The 9,770-nt window shown below is 34.2% G+C and overlaps 1 long non-coding RNA gene across 1 annotated transcript; it reads right to left on the bottom strand.

Moving 5' to 3' along the window:
* Positions 1-7,374: 7,374 nt before the first annotated feature.
* Positions 7,375-9,311, bottom strand: LOC139864972 (uncharacterized). The gene is made up of 4 exons (XR_011764562.1): positions 8,789-9,311; positions 8,345-8,410; positions 8,127-8,198; positions 7,375-7,645 (listed from the first exon to the last, which is right to left on the bottom strand). It is a non-coding gene; the product is annotated as an uncharacterized lncRNA (long non-coding RNA).
* Positions 9,312-9,770: the final 459 nt, after the last annotated feature.

The raw sequence follows: 9,770 nt of genomic DNA on the forward strand, positions 1-9,770 counted from the left end.
CAGGATCATTACAAGGTCACAACACTATATGCTGTTTGAAAACAAGTTTTGCATTCATGAAAAGACAACTTCAATTGATTTACAAAAGCCAACTTCTTTACCAGCGTCATATGTTTTACAAAAGATAACGTACTTCTACGAATAGAAAGCATTAACATAAGTATTTGACACAAAGGTCATTCCAAAACCATTTTTCAAATGTAGCATAAGTTGTGAATGCAAAGTAAAAGTTCCATGATTGAGACATCTCTAGATAATGCAGCGGAAGTCTAACACAGCGAGTCTGTAACAGCAAGTCTATAACACCAAGACTATAACAGCAAGTCTAACAGCGGAAGCAACAACGTCTAAGCACCTGAGAAATACATGCTTAAAAAGTCAACACGAATGTTGGTGAGCTATAGTTTTTTTGTAATCAGTAATGTAATGTAGGCCACGAGATTTCAGTGCTTCAACCAGCATTTCAGATCAGTAATTCAAATCAGTACGATAAAGTATATGCTTATCCATGGGCACTTGGTAACTAACTTAACGTAATATCACCCCCTAAAAGTACACTTGGCGAGTGCGTAAGTCTACGAAGTATTAAACACCCGTTAAATGCTAGCGTGACTAGCCCGAGTGGGGATGTCAAACCCTATGGATCCATATCTAAGATTCGCGTTCACCGGTTCAAAAACCAATGACTAAACGTTACCGAGCTAAGGGGAAAGTTTATGCTGTTATATAACCTACACATATATAAAGTTTAAGTACTCGTGCCTAGTAAGTAAAACATAAAAAGCGCATGTATTCTCAGTCCCAAAAATAGTAAAGTAGAAAGGGAAGCTATAACTCACAGTGAATGTGCGGTAAAGTCGATACGAATAAGTAAGCAAGTAAGTCGGTCCGAAAGGTCCTCAACCTAGGTTAAAATTTACTAAGTCAGTAAATCGTCCCAAAGAGTTTAAAAGTACATAAGTTAAGTTTTAAGTATCATCATCATCATCGTACGTAAAAGTAAAGTAAGTTCTCAATAAAGAATAGAGATCGAAACAAAGGCTGACTTCGTTCAGCTGCTACGACCCCTATACAAACTGAAATGACGTGAGGCTAGTGGACATGGCTCCGTATGTGAGTCCTCTAAACGCTGACCAATTTTCAGAACCTAACTCGTCTTCGTTTGATCGTGGCGACGGTTTAAGTGCGGGTCAGAATTTTCAGCACAACGTTACAAGGGCGTAGTGACTTTCGGAAGGCTATAAATCCGAAACCGTATATCGGATTAAGACGAGTCTTAAATGAAAAGTCATCTACTTGAACCGAACTATCTGGAAATCAACTTTTCCAGTAGCCTGGGAGCCTGATCAGACCTTGAAAATAGAAAACAATTGCTCCGGTGGGATTCTTGGTGTTTGATGCTCATCACGGTTCTCATCCTTGATGCGTATAAGCCTCAAGTGTACAACTCTTGATGTTTTAGCATCACTTTAGCCAAGGTTTAACCATCAACACACAGAATTAGGACTAAGAAATAAAATACAACTCTTGTGAGAGTTTGAGCAAGGTGATGAACCAAAGTTACATCAATTTCTTAGTTCCAACACAATACAAGTCTTATTAAGCTATAAACTTTGAATCAAACTAAATAAGCAAGACCTTAAGCTAGAGAGCTTAGATCTTAACTAAATATTAAAGACCTTAGACTACAAAGTCTAGATCTCATGTTCTTGGTGAAACCCTAAGTCATAACACTTAGACTTTCAACTTTTACACAACCATAAGTTATGAAACTTAGATCTTGTAAAGTAAGATGAACATAATCAAATGAACTTTTTTTTAAACAAAGTAGAAGATCATAAGTTACACAACTTAGATCAAACACAAAAATGAAACCCTAAGCTAGAGAGCTTGGATTTCTAACAATAATTATGAGATCTCAAGCTAGTAAGCTTGTATCTTTTGTTTCATACAAACACAAGTCACAAATCTAAGTTACAACAAACTAAAGAAGATAATAAGTTAGTAAGCTTTTGATCTTAACTAACTTTTTGTAGAAACCTCAAGCTAGTAAGCATGCATTTCAAACTTTCTTGAAGATCCATAAAGTAAATAGTTGGATCTACAAGTTTCATGAAGATCATAAAAATGAGTTTTGATCTTTTAACATAATTAAAGAGATCTTAAGTTATAGAAATTAGATCTAACATAAGTAAAGAAGATTAAAAGCTAAAAAGCTTTAATCCTCCATGTTCTTGAATTTTTCAAAATAAAGTTTGAATCTACAAGAGTTATGAAGATTCAAGTTACAAAACATGAATCTTTGATGATAATGATGATGAATCACGAAAAGGAATAAGAAAAAGAAGAAAAGAAGATCAAGAACACTTACAAGTTCTTCATATATTTTAGAGAAAAACTACAGTGAGAAAGTAGAGAGAAGTGTGTGTGTTTGAAATGAAATGCAAATGAGAGAAATAAGCTTTTAAAAAAAATAAAGTGTTGGTGTTGGGGTGGTTGGTGGCCGACGGTTTGGAGTAAAAGGGGGGGACCATTTTGGCCTCATGTGGTGTGGCATGGTGTGGTCCATAGTAGTGGTACAAAGTGGTGTTGGTTTGTTGGGTGGTTTGAGACATAATGCAAGTAAGCATGCATGATACTTATCTCATTACTTACATGGACTTAATTATAATTACATGGGCTAATTAACTCATTAAGTGGTCCACTAAGTTGAGTAGGTTGGGCCATGGAAGTCCATTAAGGTGTTAAGTCCATTAAGGTAACTAGTAAGCATTAGTAACCACTGAGCATGATTAAGGAACTATAAAGCCAAGTAATTGTCATTAATAAATAACGATTAAGTTTACGTAGTCATAATATTCCAATTATGACAAAAGTTTAACGTGTACCAAGTACGTAACTCGTTTCAAATAATAAGTGACACTAACGGTGGTAAATGCATTCGAGGATCAAGTTAAGTGATTAAGCACTTAATAAAACGTTGTAAGGTATTAACGAAAGTAATTATCATGAAATAAGATCCCAGAGCATAAACTAGCTCAGTACGCACAAATACGCAGTTTTGTGAAAGTAATATATATAATTAAAAGTCGAAAAAGTCGGGTCATTACATTACCCACCCGTTAAAGAAAATTTCGTCCTGAAATTTTGAGGAGTGACTAACAACGGTACCGAATAAGAAGAAGAAGGAGCGTATTAAAGTTCCGAGTGACTCGTGGGCTTAGAAGTGAGTTATTTACCTTGAGAGGTACTTGGGCGTATGAAAGTAAGAATTAAGTCTATTGTCCTAAGAGATCAACAAATTGATTTCGTTTCTTTCTAACATGAATATGTCATCCGAATATATATATCCACAAAAGGAAAGATGATGTTTTTAGCCTTACAGGCATCTTCAAAAAGCTGGATACATGAAATACATCATGAATGTTACCCAACTCATCTTAAAACATTGAGCGCTCATGTCGTGATACAAAGATGACAGCTAGATGGAAAACATGGTGATCACAACCATGCGATTTAATATCTGGATAGTGTTAGCCACGGATTTTACTAACCCCTTAATTTCGGAAGGAGACCATAGGCATAAAGAACCCAATATTTAGGAAACATATGTATGCAATGTCAGCCATAATTATTTATGGTATCTTCAGGGCGGTCTGAACGAACAATAAATGATATCAACCAGTTTTCTATGATGCATGTGATCTTATCCTTGAATGGAATAAAAGCACAGTTCCATAATGTAACTTTATCCTTTCAGTTACATGTTGAAGTAGGGTTAACATTAACTTAGAGCAACATATAGTTGCAACCAATGAAGGAAGGAATATATAGAGTAACCACATCAGTTTCATAGATGTCATAAGCAGTCCCTTCCAAGAGGATAACAAGATTCATAGATTCTTAAAGTATCCTATATTACATTTTCGAAAGAGAATGGCATGAAAGGTGTGATCTTTGAACGAGAGTGAACTCTTTGAGCGGTTTGTTCTGAATTTATCCTTATACTTAGGGGATGCGCGGATGAGACAATACGCGAAGTCTTGGTCCTACAGAATGGTTCACTCCAAGTGAAAAGAATCCCCAAAAATGATCCTTGTACCTCAACATACTGATTCATAGAGATGATGTTTACGAAGGTGTTGCGTTTAATCGTGAAATATTGAGAGTAGAAATCCACCTGGTGCCTTTCCTACAATAGAGTGACCGTTGAGTGTACCTCATAAAACTGATTTATCAGCCCGCGTTTTTGCCATGTCTAACCTTAAAAGGAACATCTTATGAGCGCAAAGACTTCCTAACAAATTTTATAAAACTGCCATCCAAAGTGGCTCAAGAGTTTTTTTTAACAAAGATCTTAATCATAAGCTTCATTCCTAACGGAGGGCGAGAAGAAGTGTGATCCATACATGGTGTATTCTAATACGAAAACCTTTAATAAAATCAACTAAGGAAGTTTTGAAAAACCTTTAAACGTTTGATGAGACAACATAAACGGAACGAAGTTCTGAGTAATTTTAGAAGTATGTACAACATACACCATTTTGCACAAAACTATTTGACTTAAGTTAAATAACTCGATAAAGGAGCGATTTTTAAATAATTTTGGAGATATAACTTGGTATGTACTAACCAAAATAAGTAAGGGTAAATTTATACATATATGATTTTATAAATCGCATAAGTGACAGAAAAGTTTTTAGTACTTTCATTTGTCCATAAATCTTGTGAGGACTGCACAAACAAACAACGTGCAAAAATTTTGATAAATATAGTTTTTCGTATTTCAGAGGTTACGAGTTGAAAAAGATTGAGTGAAAAATCTTTAAATCATCGGGTGACATGTCACTAGGTAATGAAAACTAATGAATTAAATGTAGTTTTGATAATTATCAGGACACAAGTCTTTGGGCCAAAAATGTTCACGTACGAAGCCGTTGCTAAAAAGTGAGGTATGAAGGATAGAGCATGAGGATGAAAAGTTAATCGCTTCTTAACTTTGCAGAATGTCAAACAGGTTATGACTAATACTAAAGTCGGAATACTGATGGTGTTAATATCGCTAGATGAGAATCTCTTGGAATAAGTCAGGACTTCGAGTTATGTAAGAAAGAGCGTCGTTCCAACGGGCGTGGCAAATAAGATCCTTGGGGTAACGCAATAGCTTTGAATGGTTTAAGTGTTAGTGGATGCCCGAAGGCTCTGCATGACGTGGTAGTAAGTGCCTTCATCACATACACACACATGAATTTCTCAATTTTGACGGTTGTCGGTCTTCATGACGACTTGGATACGAATAAGCAACAAAAAATTTTATATAATAAGCAACGAAAATTTTATAGAAATCGTTTTAGGTGCCAATGTAAGAAAAGAAGCGAAGTTCTTAGTGAACTAGGGTTATGTACAACATGTACTATTCTAAGTAAATTATCTTTTGAATAAAAGATTTGATTTGTAAAAGTGAAAGTAAAATTTCATATGTACTAGTCAAAATAAGTAATTATTTACTTTAACATATACGGTTTCTAAAATTTGTACGAATGGCAATAAAATAAATTTTTATAAAACTTTGAGAGGATCGCACAGTAAAATAGCGTGTGTAAAATTTTGGTAAACAAAATTTTCATATTTCAGAAGTTACAAGTCGGAAAAAGATTGTGTAAAAGATTTTTGAAAATTTCAGGTGACATTTGAGCATCAATGTCACGAGGTAATGAAAACTATTGAATTTAAATGTGGTTGATGACATTAGTCCTTCGGCCAAAAATGCTTAAGTGTGAAGTTGTTGCTTATAAGCGAGATACGAATGGGAGAGTATGAGGATGAGAATTAACCACCCATTGATTTTGGAGAATTTCGAACTGGTATGTCTAATATCGAAGTAAGAAGGGTGATGGTGTGATTATCATTGATTAAGAATTCTCTCGGAATAAGTTAGGATTTAGAGTCACGTAAGAATGAGTATCAAGTAAGATTCTTGGGTAGTCTTTAATATAGAATTTGAATCACTGAAGTGACAGGATACAATTTCCTTTATGTATCGTTGTGCAAGTCTATCCATTGTATCGGTTTCTTTTATGGCTAGAAAGTGAGCAGTTTTGGTGAGACGGTCAACAATAACCAAGATAGTGTCATAACCGCCTACCGTTTTCGGTAGCTTCGTGATGAAATCCATTGTTATCCCTTCCCATTTTCATTGTGGGATTTCGGGTTGTTGTCATGCATCTAATAAGGTTCAGCTTCGGGCTACTTCTCTCCCCGTAAACTATTAATAGTTCACCATTCTCGCGAGGTATACGAATAATCTTCTCACTATAATTAACTTTCGCTTTCATCCTTGAAAGCCAGTCCGTTCCAACTATTTCATCAAGCTTCCCAACTTGATGAGTATTAGGTTAATCCTAAAGTCCATTCCAACTTTTACATCAAGCTTCCTAACTTGATGGGTGTTAGGATAATCTTAAGGTTCATTCCAACCAATCTTATTACCATGAAAAATTCTATCAATCTTCTCAAATAACATCTGCTTGTGCGTAGGTAACTAATCCTTTCCACTACTACTTTAAAACTTCCAAGTTTTGTGCACTACTACAGATCGGCTCATTTAGACGTGTGGAAAAAGCCATTTAGACGTGTTATTTAACACGTCTAGATGGCACATCACTAATTGATGATGCCATTTAGTACGGTTCCTTGGACCGGTCTAATTAATTCAATTAGACGTGTTCCTTTTTTCAATTAGACGTGTTCCTCCTTTTTTTGTCAATTAGACGTATTCCCTGAACACGTCTAATTGATTAAAAACACGTCTAATTGATTAAAATTACACGTCTAATTGATTAAATTATATCAATTAGACGTGTTCCGGTAATCAATTAGACGTGTTTCTGGTAAATGTTAACCCTGGTTAAAATCTCAAATATTTCAAATGATACCCGCCAAAATCTTAAATATTTCAGTTTATACCCACCAAATACTAAAATGCACCATATATAACAAATTAAATGTACTACAAAATCAAACTATATATATAAATATTTTTAAAGTATTTAAAAAAAGTCATAAACGTAATTTACAATGGAACTCTAAACTAAAAGAAACTAATATAAGGTAGCTATAGCTGGTTTTTTGAGCACCCAATCCAGCATGTCATCCCTCTGCCAGCAGTCATTGTTGGACGATAGGTGCGTTCATTTATGTGGCATCCTGTGAAAATAGTAACATATTTATTAGCAATCAGTCATGCAACCAACGAATCACAATGTAAATAGGATAATTGGTACAGAGGTACTTAACAAATAAAATGGGAACAATATCAATACCCGAAGAACACGTGTTACATGTCGAAGGTACATGAGCAGCTGTTGACATAGCATCACAACTATGAGCCACAAATAATAGAAGAAACAAATGATAGTGTAAATGAGATACACAGGAAATAAGTAAATGAAACTTTAAACTGAAGAAACATATTCAGAATTAACATATAAAAAAGGAACAAAGTACCTTAAGCCTCCATAGCAAAACATATGACCTGCTGTCAACAACTACAACAACAAAAAGGAACAAAGTACCTTAAGCCACCATAGCAAAACCGGAGACAACAGCAACACAGCATTTGCCAATGGTGAATCGACTACTGCAACTGTAATTTTAGTGCTTTATATGTTACAGAACATGGATAACAATGTAATAGAATTAAATCATCTATTATCTATTTTTCCTTTCTTACGGAATTCTGAAAAACAATTATTTACTATTAGTTTTGCGGAGATGTGGATGGTTGTCAAGATGAATAGCAAGGTGACTTTTGAACATAGATAAAAACACTTAACAGCAACTGCAATATACATACACACCAAATAACAATATACGAATCTTACTAGTATAATTTGCACAAGTTAACACATTTAATTATATTTTCAAAAGTAGTATATATAACAACATACACATAAAGAAGGTAGAGCATACATACACCACTTAACTACAAATAATGCAATTACAAATATGTGCATAAATATTGAAAAATAAATAAATTGTCATCGAACATTCAAAAATTCAAAGATAAACATCAAACAAGAATAAGAGAAGTAGAAGAAGCAAATCATGATTTACAAAAACCATACCATATTTCTCTTTTTGTCTCGGACATTTCATCAAACTCCTTCCATGCACCAGAGAATCGCCATAGTTTGCACCTACAAATGATCCAAAAAAAGGAATTCTAAGTATAACTTAAGATACAACTTTAACATAATTAAGCACCTGGACTTACTCCCGAAGTGATATTATATTTCGTAATAATCGGTAGACTAAGAAGAACGAAGATAATAATAAAACTGACCATCGATCCTGAACAACCGATTACACATACATACATGGTCGCATGTTTTGTTCCTCGCCGCACAATCTGAGTGGTAGTTTACAGTTGTGAATAAGTATTAGTCTGATTGAATAGAAGAATAATGCATCATGAAGCATACTGTGATCGATTAGTTTTGTTAATAGGTATCATCATTTGTATATATAATTCCTCGAATGAATACACTAAGAATCCTATTGACAAATAGCTTAAAACCATTTTCAAATAAGCATTGCGTCATTTCTAGTCTGTAACTAAGCTAAATCAGGCATTCAAACTCCAACTATACAAAAATTAAAATCAAAACCTAATAGCAATATGCAATCTCCAGTTAAATGAAAATTCACTGTAACCTATACATACATAGATAGACAACAATAAAGATGCAATTAATTTAAATGTATAAACATATTAAAAATGACTTACGTGGAGAATCCAATCTATTCAAATTTCCTTTCGATTTCTTAACTGACAATACTTCAACATTAGGTTTTTTATCATCCACACGAACTATCAGTTTGCTCGAAGTAGATCTCCAGCCAATTTTGGAAGCCGCAAAAATTGGTAATATAATAGAAATATTGTCAATCAATACCAGTATAGGCCACCATTTCGTTAACTGTTTGCAAATTCAATTAGCAATGTCGGTGCACACAATCCTAAACTGAATTTCTTTTCTAATTTAATTTGTGTAACCCTTTCTTCGTCATGTTACAGCTCTGATTTCATTGCGAACTTCTGATTTGATTACTCTTGTGGAATTGTTTATGAAGGGTGGAGATGACAGTAGTCTGATGTGGTGTTGTTGCTTAAGGGTAGTGAAGAAGGGGGCAGAAGTTTATGTTGTTGCATATGTATTTACGGATTAGGATTAGGATGAAGATAATTTTGTGTAGAGAGGAAGAAATTGAAACCCTAAAAACTGTTTTGAGTTTGAAAGACCCCTTTTCAAGATCCCGTAATTTTAACTGTAAATTATAAATTTAAAATAGTCCCAAGGTGCAACACGTCTAAAGTTTATTATATAGACGTGTTTATCAATTAGACGTGTTAACACGTCTAAATATATCAATAGACGTGTTTGTCAATTAGACGTGTTAACACGTTTAAATATATTATTATTTAAACGTGTTCAAGTCAATTAGACGTGTCAACACGTTTAAATAATGATATATTTAGACGTGTTCCCATTTTTTATCATTTAGACGTGTTCTTTCGTTTATTTAGACGTGTTACTTTATTAACACGTCTAAATAAGGGGGTCTAATTGACGATAAATGTAGTAGTGGTGGACATGAGGTCATCTCCAAATGACCCACCTGTTAATTTTAAGGTACTACCTTAAATTATTCCTCTACCTCTGCCAGCTTACCATTAGCTTGTCCTATAGAATACTTAATTCTCATGG

Source organism: Rutidosis leptorrhynchoides, chromosome 8, assembly GCF_046630445.1.
Source record: "Rutidosis leptorrhynchoides isolate AG116_Rl617_1_P2 chromosome 8, CSIRO_AGI_Rlap_v1, whole genome shotgun sequence".
Lineage (NCBI taxonomy): Eukaryota > Viridiplantae > Streptophyta > Magnoliopsida > Asterales > Asteraceae > Rutidosis > Rutidosis leptorrhynchoides.